This window comes from Mustelus asterias, chromosome 3, assembly GCF_964213995.1.
Source record: "Mustelus asterias chromosome 3, sMusAst1.hap1.1, whole genome shotgun sequence".
NCBI classification, from domain to species: domain Eukaryota; kingdom Metazoa; phylum Chordata; class Chondrichthyes; order Carcharhiniformes; family Triakidae; genus Mustelus; species Mustelus asterias.
The window spans coordinates 40909697-40924487 of record NC_135803.1 but is presented as its reverse complement, the minus strand read 5'-3'; the positions used below and the strand labels follow the sequence as shown (position 1 = coordinate 40924487).

Below are 14791 nucleotides of genomic sequence, written 5' to 3'. Positions count from 1 at the left end.
CGTATTACAGAGATAGGGCAAGGGAGAGGGCCTGGGTAAGATACTCTGTTAGAGAGTTGTAGACTGGATGGGCCGAATGGCCTCTTCTGCACTGTAGGTATTCTATGAGTCTATGATATGAAAGCAATGTACAAACAATCACTGGCACCATGGGGGAACCCATGATCCTGGTGAAGCAGCATGTTCTCCTGTGCCAGGAACGGTACCAGTTGCGCCGGAAATACAGGCACTGTTGTTCTTTGAACAACATTCTTGTTATTCATACTCATCCAGAAAGTGCGTTCTGTTTCCAGTAATAAAATCGGCTGTGCGGGAAGGAAAGTTGGAGCTTTGTTCCAAAACAGTAAAGATTTTGTCACACAATGTGGAATATGTACAGATTTTTATTCCATTATTCCGGGTATAAATCAATATTTGTAATATGCTGAGAGTCAAAACATAAGAACTCACTTATTGTGACCCTGAAGCTTAGATTATGGTTGTATTTAACTGCCCGAATGACCTCAGTTGTTTGCGTCTTTTATCTGATCTATTTTTCATGGCATATTGTGCACCATAAGCAGATGCAATTATTTTTTTTATCCCTGTCAGCCTTTAGCTGCCGGCTATGCAGGATAATGCAGTCAGTGCTGCACGAGTCCATTCCAGGTTAGCTTCATTCCGGCAGGCTTCCATGAAATCCATGTTTTGCGTCTAACCCTTCGGCTGCACTGGCTCCGGTTTCATTTCCTGACTTTTCAGCACAATCCGCCATTTCATAACCTTTAGAGAGCTTTTGTCACGGTGTATCATGGAGGCCGTGTAGCGCCAGTGTGGATGAAGAAACAGTCACGGCTTCCAAACCAGAAAATACTGTGTCCAGTACCTCTGAGGGTGACATTGCAGACAGAATTTTTTTTTTAAAAAGGTACTGGTTATAGTTGACAAAGGGAACAACGTTGTAAATTAGACCATTTTAATTTGCTTTATCTCGCAACAAATTTGAAACCTCACTGTCATGTCGCACAGACAATGAAAATGTGCTACTTAATATTCATAAGTTACGTAAAGTGTTTGTTTCTTCTTAAAATTTCAGGAAAGGCTGTTATGAAAAACAGATTCATACGTTTTTGTTACTTCTGTACTCTTATCTTGAATTAGTTTTACACTACATCAATATTTTTGAACGATCATTTGTTAAAAGCCTGATGCATCCAAAAGCTCCTTCAGAATGTGATACTGAAACCTTAGTAGCTCCCCAGTCAAATAAACACAAAAATACAATTGCCTATTTTATGACCAAGTGTATCAGTAATTTACTCCGAGCTGTATTACAAAAATACAGTCAGATCGAAAATTGCTCACATTTTTTTCAAATCTAACCTTCGTTATGAAGAATTTCCTCTGTGTTTAGCAGCACACTACCAAAAAAAAAGACGTTTTGCTTAAGCACAGGATTTCCTTGTCGGGAGTTGACAAGCAAATTTTCCATCGTTCGTTTCCAGCCTAATTTTGCTGGGATGAGAACGATAGTTTGAAAGGATTCATCAGGGCATGTTTTTCAGTATTCTAAAAGGGACTTAGGATTCAGTTGAGTATCATTTTGCCCACCACTGACAGTTTCTGACATGCCCTTTCGATCCTTACGTATTAGCACGTGGCCTCCACTGTAGTTGTGTGAAAACACACGTACAAAATAGGCCTGCTCTTTCATTGTCCAAGGCACATAAATGAGGGCATTCTCCGTAAACAATACCTTGTGTGTTGTAATGCTGGATCCCCAGGCAAAAGCTAGTCATTAATTATTGAACTGAATATAATGAAAATCGCATTCACTTCATGATACAGTATTTCAATTAGTGCAGAGAATTGTACAATAATGATCCTGCAAAATTGGATTGTACAATAGAAATTAGGGATTTAAGCTAAACTGCGATTTAGAACTGATATATGAATGAGTCCCAAAATTAGTAAAGCAAATAAACTGGATTGATTTATAAAAATACCAGTTTTATTTTCCTTCTTCGACACTGATTTTTACTGGCGCATAATTGCTGTCAGCACTCCACTGGGCATTCTTCATATTTCAGCCTTTTCTAGACAATGGCTGTCAGCCAGCAACTTGACCATAAGGATTATTGCGACAACGTTCAGTTTTGTCCTCATCCAAGGTCCATACATGCACACTTTCCAGAGGAGGTCGCTAGATAACAACCGAGAGCAGGAATCCTGGCTTATTTATCTTTTGTGTAGCCTAGCCTCGAGGCACTGACGCAGTTTGTAACACCCCCAACAGCTGCTTAGTTGAGATCAGCTCACCAAGCACTGCATTTGCCAACCTAGATAACTAGCAAAAAGTTAAGCAACAGCTTCAGAAAAAATATCAGGTATTCAAACAAGCTGACAATTTATGGATGGCTCTAATATTAAAAGCCTAAGAAATGTGAAATAGGTTGCCATATGGGCTTTGGAACTAAACTGTGGGTATACGTGCATTCTCCACTTGTGTTAGACAAAATAAACAAATTCATTTTTTAAAAAGTGGAAAATTCAAATGTTGGTATGAGTTAGTCAGTTGTACATTCTTGGGCAGGGTGTATTGAGGAACGCTCTTTCAGAGCATTATTTGCACCTTTTGGTTAAATTTAAGCACCTTTATATTTAAAACTTGATAGATTTTTTATCTGAAAAGTACATATTTGGATATTTAACAGATTATCCAAGCCATTACTTTCCCAAAGGTTACCTCAACACTCCTCCTACATCTAATATCTCAACTCCAGTTGGTAGGTCCACCATGCCCCACCCAGTACCTGATCTTTTCACACTCTCTTCCTCCAAGCCTCCCAGTCTTTGACTGGCACTTGCCTCCCTCTTCTCACTTAATTCTACTTCCTCTTCTTCAGCCTTCTCTCTGTCTAAGCTTTTTCAATCACAAATGGTACAATCTTACTGGCCATTCACGCCACGCTCCCGCTGCAGTGAGGTCAGAGAATTTGGCACCCAGCCAAAACTCCGTTCACTGCAGCGGGATGGGAAAATCCCGTTGGCGTGAATGACCGTAAGATTAAAGTTAAAGTTTATTCATTAGTCACAAGTAAGGCTTACACTAACACTGCAATGAAGTTACTGTGAAATTCCCCTAGTCGCCACACTCCGGCGTCTGTTCGGGTCAATGCACCTAACCAGCACGTCTTTCAGAATGTGGGAGCACCCGGATGAAACCCACGCAGACATGGGGAGAACGTGCAAACTCCACACAGACAGTGACCCAAGCTGGGAATCGAACCCGGGTTCCTGGCGCTGTGAGGCAGCAGTGCTAACCACCGTGCCACCCCTATGATATGATTCCAGCCATACTCTTCTTCCATCTCCCTCCAAATTTGAGCTGGCATTCTCTTCAAGCACCCCAGTGTTCTTCCCTACTTCCCCCATGTGGTAGCAACAGATTTCAAGAGGACAAATGGGTGAAAATGGGAAAATTCACAGCAGATAAAATGTAATGCAGAAAAGTATGAAGTGAGACATTTTTGGGGATGAATAAAGAGATATAGAATAAACTAATGGCACAAATTTAAAGGTATTGCAGAAGCAGAGAGATCTGAGGGCTCAGGTACACAAATCTTTGAATGGACAAGTTGATAAGTGTGTTTTTAAAAAAAACATATGGAACATGTGGGTGTTCATTGTGGGAGTGTCTTCATTGTCTTATAGAGACATACACCAGAATTCTACCGCTCCGGCCACCACGGAATCAGAGCGGGCGAGGGGCAGACAACAGAAATGTTCGTTAACCTCGAGCAGGAATTTCCGGTCTCGCTCGAGCGAGGCCATAAAATCCCGCCCATAGGGTGGGAATTTCTGCCACCGGTGGTGTGGTTTCCATCGGCAGAGGCGGCTTGCCATCGGCTGCCAGCAGGATCTTCCGGTCCCGCCGATGCCTACGGTGTTTTGCGTGGCTCACCTGTCCCGTCACTGTGGAACAACCACAGGGGCTTTCCTGGAGACCCTGCTTATAGAGTAGAAAAGCAAGTAGAAAACCTTCAAACACTGGCTAATCCTCAACTGGACTTGTGTCCTGATCTGGGCACCACAGTTTTGGAAGAATGTTAAGGTCTTGGAGAAGGTCCAAAGGAGATTTAGTGGAATGATACTTGGGTTAAGAGACTTCAACTACATGGATAGACCAGGGAAGCAGGAAAAGTTAAGGGGAGATTTAATGAGGTGTTCAGAATGGTGAGGGACTTTGATGGAATAAATAATGAGAAACTGGTTCAACTGGTGGATGCATTGATAACCAGAGTAGACAGATTTAACATAATTGGAAAAAGAGCCAGGTTTTATTTTAAATAACTAATTAGTACAGGAGTGATGGGCCAAATTAGCTCCTTTTTGCTTCAACATTCTATGATCCTGGTGTCTACTGGTTAGGGATTTGTAAGTGGTGGGATGAGGGGCAAAGGAATGGGGGAGCAGTTCAGGTCTGAAATAGGCTTTTACCTTCAAGGCATGTAGGTACTTTGTTTAAAAACAGGCTCACTGATTGATAGGCTTGGCTCCCTGTCTAGCAAGGAACACTGAAGAATTGGCTGGAGGCCCAGGATATTCTGCATTGTTTGTGGGAGAGATCATGGGAAGGTGGGTGGATGGATCCAGCACAGTGGAAGGGTCAAAGTTGACCACGGGGTTGAACGAAGAGAAATTGAGGGCGGTGTTGCGTGTTATGATAGCCACAAAGGGCACGGCAGAATCATCCATAGATCTCCCCATGGACATCATGGGGTACAAGCTTCCTTACTGAATGAGTGAAGGCCCCAATGAGATAGGCGGGGGTTTTTAAACCTGTTACTGAACCCAGACCATTGTTGTAGGTCACGAGTTGAAGACTGCCTAGCTGTAAGCTGCAGACACTGTCGTGTTCTTTGGTGCATAATAAAGGATGTTGATGACGGGAAACTGGCGCTTGGCTGAATTACGATATTTTGGAGTGGGGCGGGGAGGGAACATGAGGTAATGTTGGCGAGGTATGTAAATCTAGTTGGGGGGGGGGAAGATCTAGTGTGGGGGGCCTTTAATTAGATTAAGATTTAGTGACATGAATGCAAATCAGGTTCTCATTCACTATGTGCATGAACCTGATTACGTTGGCGACGAGGAGCAGTGAAAATCGGAGATTGCAATCTCACTGGCGAGATTTACAATTTCCAGGTTTTGGCGGATCTTAAGCCCCTGCCAGCGATCTCACAGATGAAGGCTGCGATCTTACCGGCTCGTCACGCCGGTTGATCGACGTGGTGAGCCGGTAAGATAGGCTAAGAGGTGAAAAATCAGGATCGTGCCTGGTTTGTCGCCTCTCATGATCTTACCGGCACTTATTTTCAGCTTCACGCCTAGAAACGGTGCGAAGCCAATTTCAATATTCATGACATTATTTAAATATTATCAGTGAGTTCCGGATGCTATCGTCCGGGCTCACTTGTACTCACCCCCTCACCGGTCGAGGTCCTCACCGGCGAGGATCACGTATGGTGCCCACTGCAGTGGCGGCAATTACCAGGGGTGGGGGGAAGGTAATGTCCAGGTGGTGGGGGTGGGGGAGGGGGAGACCAGCACAGAGAGCAATGGAAACCAGCTCCTGATATCCATGTGGGGGTTGGAGGGGCCGGTAGGAGATCTCCCAATATACTGGGAATTGCATCTGGGCTCTTTCTTTTAACTAAGTGTCGTATGATTGCGACAGGGAGCTCTGCCAAAAGATTGGTGCAATTTTTTTTTTTCCTGCTTTCACGTTCATTTGACACTTAGAATTGTTTTTGTAAAATTCCACTCGAAGAGTGTGGTCTCAAGATCCCATCCAAAATCTTTTAAAGGGACTGCAGGAACCTGGTGAGCTGGTCAGCCTATATGTTGGAAGGTGTGGGCCAAGTCAAGAAGACCAATTAAAAAGTTATATGGGGCAGAATTTTTATGCAGCACAATCTTTAGTGCTCCATTAATTTACAAGGTACAAGTCAGAAGTGTAATGGAATACTCTACCTGCATGGATAAGTGCAGCTCCAACAACATTCAAGAAGTTTGAAACCATCCAGGACAAAGAAGCCTGCTGGATTATCCTCTCACTTTAGAATTGTATCCTTTATTTTACATTGTCTCTCCATATTCTTCCAACCAAAATGAATCACTTCACATTTCTCTGCATTGAGCTTCATCTGTCGCCTGCCTTCCCACACCACCACCTTGTCTGTGTTCCTTTGAAATTCTACACTACTCTCCTCACAGTTCACAATGCTTCCAAGTATTGTATCATCCACACAGTTTGAAATTGTGCCCTGTTCACCAAGGTCTAGGTCACTAATATATATCAGGAAAAGCAAGGGTCCCAACACTGATCCATGGGGAACTCCACTATAGACCTTCTTCAGCGTGAAAACATCCATTAACCAGACACTAGTCTCTATTTTCTGTCACTCAACCAATTCTGTATCCATGTTGCTGATGTCCCTTCAACTTATGAGCTGTAATTTTGCCCACAAGTCAGTTGTGTGGCACTGTATCAAACACCTCTTGAAAGTCCATGCACACCACATCAACAGCATTGCCCTCATCAACCTTCCCTGTTTTGTCTTGAAAAGTTATTTAAACATGATTTTCACATTTAGTAGTAAATGCAGCTTTGGCCTGGCAACTGTTATGGAACAGGAGGGAGTTTGATGTTTCATATCCCCCCACCCACCGATTGTCTTGGGTCCATACTCCATGTGGGCTGCCCGCGTTGCCAACTGGAAATTCCAGTCAGTGTGGGAATGGGGTCTTCTATTGATAATTAGCCTGAATTGGCTGCCTCCTTTTTTTGTGATGGATGGTTGGCCCATCCCTGAGCTGTCCTCATTGAGGTTGGGATTGTGGTGGCAAACCGGCATGGAGGCGGGAGTCACCCAGTTGCATACTTACCCTTCTCCGATTTGAATGCTGACCCATTTTATATATCCTAAACTTTGAAGGGAACTATTTTTTTTATTTATTTTTCTCCTTTGCCATTTGCTTCCTCTCTGGCATCTCATAACGGTGTTGTGGAGTAGGGTTCGACTGAGGCCTTCCATTTGGGGTGGCATGGTAGCACAGTGCCAGTGACCCGGGTTCAATTCCCGGCTTGGGTCACTGTCTGTGTGGAGTTTGCACATTCTCCCTGTGTCTGCGTGGGTTTCCTCCGGGTGCTCCGGTTTCCTCCCACAGTCCAAAGATGTGCAGGTTAGGTGGATTGGCCATGATAAATTGCCCCTTAGTGGTGGGGACTAGATAGGGTAAATGCATGGGGTAACGGGGATAGGGCCTGGCTGGGATTGTGGTTGGTGCAGACTCGATGGGCCGAATGGCCTCCTTCTGCACTGTAGGATTCTATGATTATTCATATATAAACAGAATGAATACAATCATCCGACATCATTGCTCAGTCTGGCCCTATTCTCACCTAATAAACATACACTTGCCCTTCCAGAAGGGTCCCTGGATAGCAGTAAAGAGCAAAAAAGTTTCATAACATGGGGGTTATGAGGTCAATAATTACACTCTTCTATCATACCAGCTAAAATCAACACAGTCAAGAGATCGATCTGAAAACTTTTTGGTCTATGCGGCTCAGTTACTCAGTGCCTTAACCGGCCTATGCAGGAACCCTACTGTTAATCATGTAAGTATACTTTTGTAAGCATATGTACTAGTCCACTATAATTGGCTTGATGATAGACTTGCATTGGAGGAAGTATAGCATATGTTCACTAAATTGGTGCCCAGGATGAGGGGGTATGTTGAGAAGCTCAATAAAGGCCTATCTATATTTACTGGAGCTTAGAAGAATGAGAGGTGACCTCATTGAAACATCCAAGATTCTGAAGGGGCTTATAGGGTAGATGCTGAGAGATTATTTCGGTTGGTCATTCAGTTGCACCAAGCCGCGACAAATTCAAAAAAGAATGAAACCAGACAAAATTGGAATCAGTCTAGGCAACGGCACACCCAGCCCTGTTGACACTGCAAAGCCCTCCTTACTAATATCTGGGCTTCTGCCAAAATTGGGACAGCTGTCCCACAGACAAGTCAACCGCCTGACATAGTCATACTCACTGAATCATAACTTACAGACAATGTCGCAGACATCTTCCTTCCTGGCTATGTCCTGTCCCATCAGCAGGCCAAACCCACCAGGAAAGATAGGACAGTGGCATCCAGTCGGGAGGGTGTTACTCTGGGAGTCCTCTACATTGACTGTGTGCCCCACAAGGTCTCATGGCATCAGCTCAAACATAAACAAGGAAACCTACTGATTACCAGTTACCACACCCCACTCAACTGATCAGTACTCCTCCATGTTGAACAGCATTTGGAAGGAGCAGTAAGGGTGGCTCGGGCACAGAAGGTACTTTGGTTGGGGGATTTCACTGTTCGTCCCCAAGAGTGGCTCAGTATCACCATGACTAATTGATCTGGTTGAGTCCTGAAGGATATAGCTGCTAGACTGGGTCTGCGGCAGGTGGTGGGTGAATCAACAAGAGGGAAAAGCTTACTTGACCTCATCCACACCAATCTATCTGTTGCAGATGCATCTGTGCAAGACATCATTGGTAAGAGTGGCCTCCACACAGCCTTTGTGGAGACAAAGTTCCATCTTCACATTGAGAATACCCTCCATATGTTTTGTGGCATTACTATCATGCTAAATGGGCTAGATTGCAAACAGATCTGGCAACTCAAAATTGGGCATCCATCAAGTGCTGTGGACCATCAGCAGCAGCAGAAGTGTATATAACCACAATCTAACTTCAAGCCTGGCCTACCCCGCCTCCCCCCCCCCCCCCCCCACCTCTTCCATTACCATCAAATTGGGGAATCAAACCTGGTTCTATGACGAATGCAGGAGGGCATTCCAGGAGCAGATTACCTAAACATGAGGTGTCGACCTGATGAGGCTACAAACAGGACTACTTGCATGTCAAACAATGAACACAGCATGCAATAGGCAGAGCTGAACATTCCGACAACCAACGGATCAGACTTAAGCTCTGCAGTCTTGTCACGTCCAGTAATTGAGGGTGTTTGACAATTAAACAACTCACTGGCGGAGGAGGCTCCACAAATATCCCCATCCTCAATGATAGGGATCCCAGCAGATCAATGCAAAAGACAAGGTGAAGGCATTTGAAACCATCTTCATTCAGAAGTGCCGAGTGGATGATCCATTTCAGCTTCCTCTCGAGGCCTCCAGCATTACCGATAGCAGCCTTCATCCAAACTCCATGTGATATCAAGAAACCTCTGATGGCAATCAATACTGCAAAGGCTATGATGTCCGACAACCCAACATAGCAACAGTACTGAAGACTTCACAGAAATCATAGAAACCCTACAGCACAGAAAGAGGCCATTCGGCCCCTCGAGTCTGCACCGACCACAATCCCACCCAGGCCCTACCCCCATATATTTTACCCACTAATCCCTTTAACCTACGCATCTCAAGACACTAAGGGCAATTTTTAGCATGGCCAATCAACCTAACCCGCACATCTTTGGACTGTGGGAGGAAACCGGAGCACCCGGAGGAAACCCACGCAGACACGAGGAGAATGTGCAAACTCCACACAGACAGTGACCCAAGCCGGGAATCGAACCCAGGTCCCTGGAGCTGTGAAGCAGCAGTGCTAACCACTGTGCTACCGTGCCGCCCTACTTGTCCTCCAGAACTATCTGAACCCCTAGCCAAGTGGTCCCGGTGCAACGGCAACATTAGCATTTACACTATAATGTGGAAAATTGCCCATGTATGTCCTGTCCATAATAAAAAGATACATCTTACCTTCCCAATTATTGCCTCATCAGTATACTGATACAGTATGACATCAGGGAGTCCCAGCAAAACTGGAGTCAATGGGAATCGGGGGGAGCTCTGTGCTTCCAACCAGTGGAAGGGCGATGGATGTGATGGTTGGAGGTGAATCATCCTAGTTCCATGGCATCACTGTAGGAGTTCCTCAGGGTAATGTCCTCGGCCCAACCATCTGCAGCTGCTTCATTAATGACCTTCCTTCCATCATGTTTGCTGATGATAGCATTGTGTTCAGCACCATTGGCGACTCCTCAGATGCTGAAGCAGTTATGTCCACATGCTGCAAGACGTGGATAGCATTGAGAGTTGGGATGATAAGTGGCAAGTAACATTTGCACCAAGCAATGACCATCTCCAATAAGACAGAGTCCACCTATCTCCCTTCAACATTCAATCGCATTACCATTGTTCAATCCTCCAACTCCAGCATCCTGGGTGTTACCATCGGCCAGAAACTTAACTGGACCAATCATATGACCTTCCTTCCATTGCGGCACGGTAGCACAGTGGTTAGCACTGCTGCTTCACAGCTCCAGGGTCCCGGGTTCGATTCCCGGCTCGGGTCACTGTCTGTGTGGAGTTTGCACATTCTCCTCGTGTCTGCGTGGGTTTCCTCCGGGTGCTCCGGTTTCCTCCCACAGTCCAAAGATGTGCGGGTTAGGTTGATTGGCCAGGTTAAAAATTGCCCCTTAGAGTCCTGAGATGCGTAGGTTAGTGGGATTAGCGGGTAAATATGTGGGGGTAGGGCCTGGGTGGGATTGTGGTCAGTGCAGACTCGATGGGCCGAATGGCCTCCTTCTGCACTGTAGGGTTTCTATGATTTCTATGATTCTATATAAATACTGTGGCTACAAGAGTAGTTCAGAGGCTGGGAATTCTGCGGGGTAACTCACCTCCTGACTGCCCAAAGACTGTCTACCATCTACATGACACAAGTCAGGAGATGGTGGAATACTCTCCACTTGCTTGGATGAGCGCAGCTCCAATAACACTCAAGAAGCTTAACACAGTCCAACATAAAGCAGCCAGCTTGATTGACACCCCTTCCACTACCAAAGAACAGGGGCAGCAATGATTACCATCTACAAGGCATACTGCAGCAACTCACAAAGTGCCTTCAACAGCATCTTCCAAAGCAATGATCTTTGCCACTCATTAGGGTAAGAGTTGCAAGTGCAAGGGAACACCGTCACCCACCACCCTGACTTGGAACTATATCGCCCTCCTTCACTGTCACTGGGTCAAAATCCTGGAAATCCCTGCTTTACAGTGCTCTGGGTGCACCTACACCACGTGGACTGCAATAGTTCAAGAAGGCAGTTCGCCACCATCTTCTCAAGGGCAATTTGGGATGAGACTAGCCAGCGAAGTCCACATCCTGTGCAAGAATTTAAAAAAAGTCACCAGGAGATTTGGCATTCTTGGTCATGAGCATTGGATGACATTTCTCCCCCCCACCCCCAGTGTGGGCCTGAGGCTATCCCTCCTCCTCTGGGCCACCACCACAAGGACCTTCAATGCTGTAGGTGAGAGCCTGTGCACTTTCTCCTTAGATACCTGAGTTGACCTGAAACCAGCTGCCATTGTTTGCTTTCAGTGGCAGTGTGTGCAAGAGGCCCACACTTGGCTCTGTGTGAAAACTGCAGGGGGGATTTTCCAGCCATTGCCACCGGCAGGATCCCATGCCACGGGTTCCCAAAGGTGGAGGGTGTGAACAACAGGAAACCCTGTTGACAGAGCGGGACCAGAATGTCCCACCACTGACTTATGGTGGGCTGCAGAACACGTTACGGGGGGTGTGTAAAATCCCGTCCATCAGCCGTTGAATGTTAAACTTGCAAATTCAAATCATGAGTATCTTCAATTAACCCCAAGATTGTATGCTAAATCTAAATTATCAAACAGGTATTTCTCATGCAGCATTACAGCACCTGTTTCACCCTTTGGACAAAATAACGCCTTCATAAAATGATAGTTGCTGATTAGCTTCAGTAGAGCATGACGTTTTCCTGATATACTGTTGTTAATACCAAACCATTCAATTTCTAAATGACAACTAGTTTCAAATTAAATTACCGTTTACATTTTGTGATATCTTGTTATTCCAGAATGGTCTGACATGACCTTATGAAGTAGCTTCACTTCATATACAACACATTTATGTTTTTTTTAGTCTCTTAAGAGCAGATGTGCTGAAAGCCTCCTCTAGTGTATGTAACGATGTTTTTGTGTCAGGAAGTCAGGTTAAATGAAGCCACTTCCATTTACATCACTAATCAAGTTTTTGAATCAGAGAATCATAGAATCCCTACAGTGCAAAACGAGGCCACTCGGCCCATCGAATCTGCACCGACCACAATTCCATAACCCCATTCATTTACTCTGGCTAGTCCCCCTGAGACTAAGGGACAATTTAGCATAGCCAATCCACTTAACCCGCACATCTTTGGACTGTGAGAGGAAACCGGAGCACTCGGAAGAAACCCACGCAGACATGGGGAGAATGTGCAAACTCCAGACAGTGACCCAAGCCGGGAATCGAACCCGGGTCTTACAATCTTACAAACCCTACAGCACAGAGAAAGGCCATTCGGCCCATCGAGTCTGCACCGACCACAATCCCACCCAGACCCTACCCCCATATCCACCCACTAATCTCTCTAACCTACGCATCCCAGGACACTAAGGGCAATTTTAGTATGGCCAATCAATCTAACCCTCACATCTTTTTGGACTGTGGGAGGAAACCGGAGCACCTGGAGGAAACCCATGCAGACACGAAGAGAATGTGCAAACTCCACACAGACAGTTACCCAAGCCGGGAATCGAACCCAGGTCCCTGGAGCTGTGAAGCAGCAGTGCTAACCACTGTGCCACCGTGCCACCCATGCGCCCATAAATTTTTTACATTTAAAAAATTGTTCGCTTGATTTGATCCATGTGCATTATCTGACTAAAGCTCACATTTTAATAATTAATTTGTTAGTTTTCTCATTTTGTGCTTCTCTTTCTCTGTCAATATTTGCTGCTGTGATAACCTTGAGTGGCAAGGCTGCTTTGTATATCTTTCTTCAATTCGAGAACTTTGAAACAGTTGCCTTTCAGGCTGTTTGCAGCAGGCCACAGGCTGATTTAGTTTTGCTCTCTTGGTGTAGTTTTAGAAGGAGGATTTCAGTGCTGGTAATATGGTGCCACCAATGACAAATAATGAAAGTCTTACAGCTGTTCAAGGAGTTCAGTTCAGCGAATGTAGAGGGTGCTGTTGGCCTGTGTTAAGGAGCAGAATCTGAAACCACATTAGCACGGAAATAACACACAAATAACCAGAATTGACAACTTGTAATAGAAAATGAGAAACATAATTATACCATGATGGAGCAGCCCTTTAATTTATGGAGGCTTATTTTACAATCTGCAACAAATGTAAAATATCTTTCTCCATGTTTTAGATTTTACATAGTTACCTGGTTTTTATTAGAGAGCTGTACATATTTATTTCTAATCATTATTCATTACATTTTAAATGATTCTACATACTTCAGTTCTCAGAGGTGACATCAGTTGATTCCGAACAGACTGAGTACAGTAAAAAAAAAAGACACCAGCAAGCATAAAATTTATATGCATAATACAGAAGACCTATCTAAGTTTCCTGAAGGAAGACTGTGTAGTCATCTGCTTTCTGTACAGTCCACATGTCTTTTCCAAGCACATGAGAGTGTGGGTGTGCCCCAGCATACTCTGGAACATGAGGAGGCGATGGCTTGGTGGTATTATCACTGGACTATTAATTCAGAAACTCGGCTAATGTTCTGGGGACCTGGGTTCGAATCCTGCTGGCAGTTGGAGGAATTTGAATTCAATAAAAAAAATCTGGAATTAAGAATCTGCTGATAACCATGAAAGCATTTTCGATTATTGGAAAAACCCACTAATGCCCTTGAGGGAAGGGAATCTGGCGTCCTTACCCGGCCTGGCCCACGTGTGACTCCAGAGCCACAGCAATGTGGTTGACTCCCAGCTGCCTGCCAAGGGCAACTAGGGATGGGCAATAAATGCTGGCCAGCCAGCGACACCCATGTCTCACAAATGAATAAAAAAATGTTGATTTGGAATCAGAGAGACAGACAGAAAATCGGAGAATCCTACAGTGCAGAAGGAAGCCATTCGGCCCATTGAGTCTGCACCGACCACAATCCTGCCCAGGCCCTACCCCCATAACCCCATGCATTACCCGAGCTAGCGCCCCTGACACTAAGGGGCAATTTAGCATGGCCAATCAATTGAACCTACACAACTTTGGAGTGTGGGAGGAAACCGGAGCACCTTGAGGAAACCCACGCAGACATGGGGAGAATGTGCAAACTCCATACAGGCAGTGACCCAAGCCCAGAATCAAACCCGGGCCCCTGTGAGGCAGCAGTGCTGTGCCACCGTGCCGCCCTTAATCCCTGCAGTGCAAAAGGGGGCAATTCAGCTCACTGAGTCTGTACTGACCACAATCCCTACCTAGGCCCTATTCCTGTAACCTCACACATTTACCCTGCTAATCCCCCTGACACTAAGGGACAACTTAGCATGGCCAGTGAAAGAACAAAGAACAATACAGCACAGGAACAGGCCCTTCGGCCTCCAAGCCTGCACCGCTCCCTGGTCCAAACTGGACCATTCTTTTGTATCCCTCCATTCCCACTCCGCTCATGTGGCTATCTAGATAAGTCTTAAACGTTCCCAGTGTGTCTGCCTCCACCACCTTGCCCAGCAGCGCATTCCAGGCCCCCACCACCCTCTGTGTAAAATACGTCCTTCTGATATCTGTGTTAAACCGCCCCCCCTCACCTTGAACCTCTGACCCCTCGTGAACGTCACCACCGACCTGGGAAAAAGCTTCCCACCGTTCACCCTATCTATGCCTTTCATAATTTTATACACCTC

The 14791-nt window shown here is 45.4% G+C and overlaps 1 long non-coding RNA gene across 1 annotated transcript; it reads left to right on the top strand.

Moving 5' to 3' along the window:
• The first annotated feature begins 765 nt into the window (after window positions 1-765).
• LOC144490120 (uncharacterized) lies at window positions 766-9966 on the top strand. Its single transcript, XR_013497158.1, has 3 exons — window positions 766-907; window positions 7562-7666; window positions 8574-9966. It is a non-coding gene; the product is annotated as an uncharacterized LOC144490120 (long non-coding RNA).
• Window positions 9967-14791: the final 4825 nt, after the last annotated feature.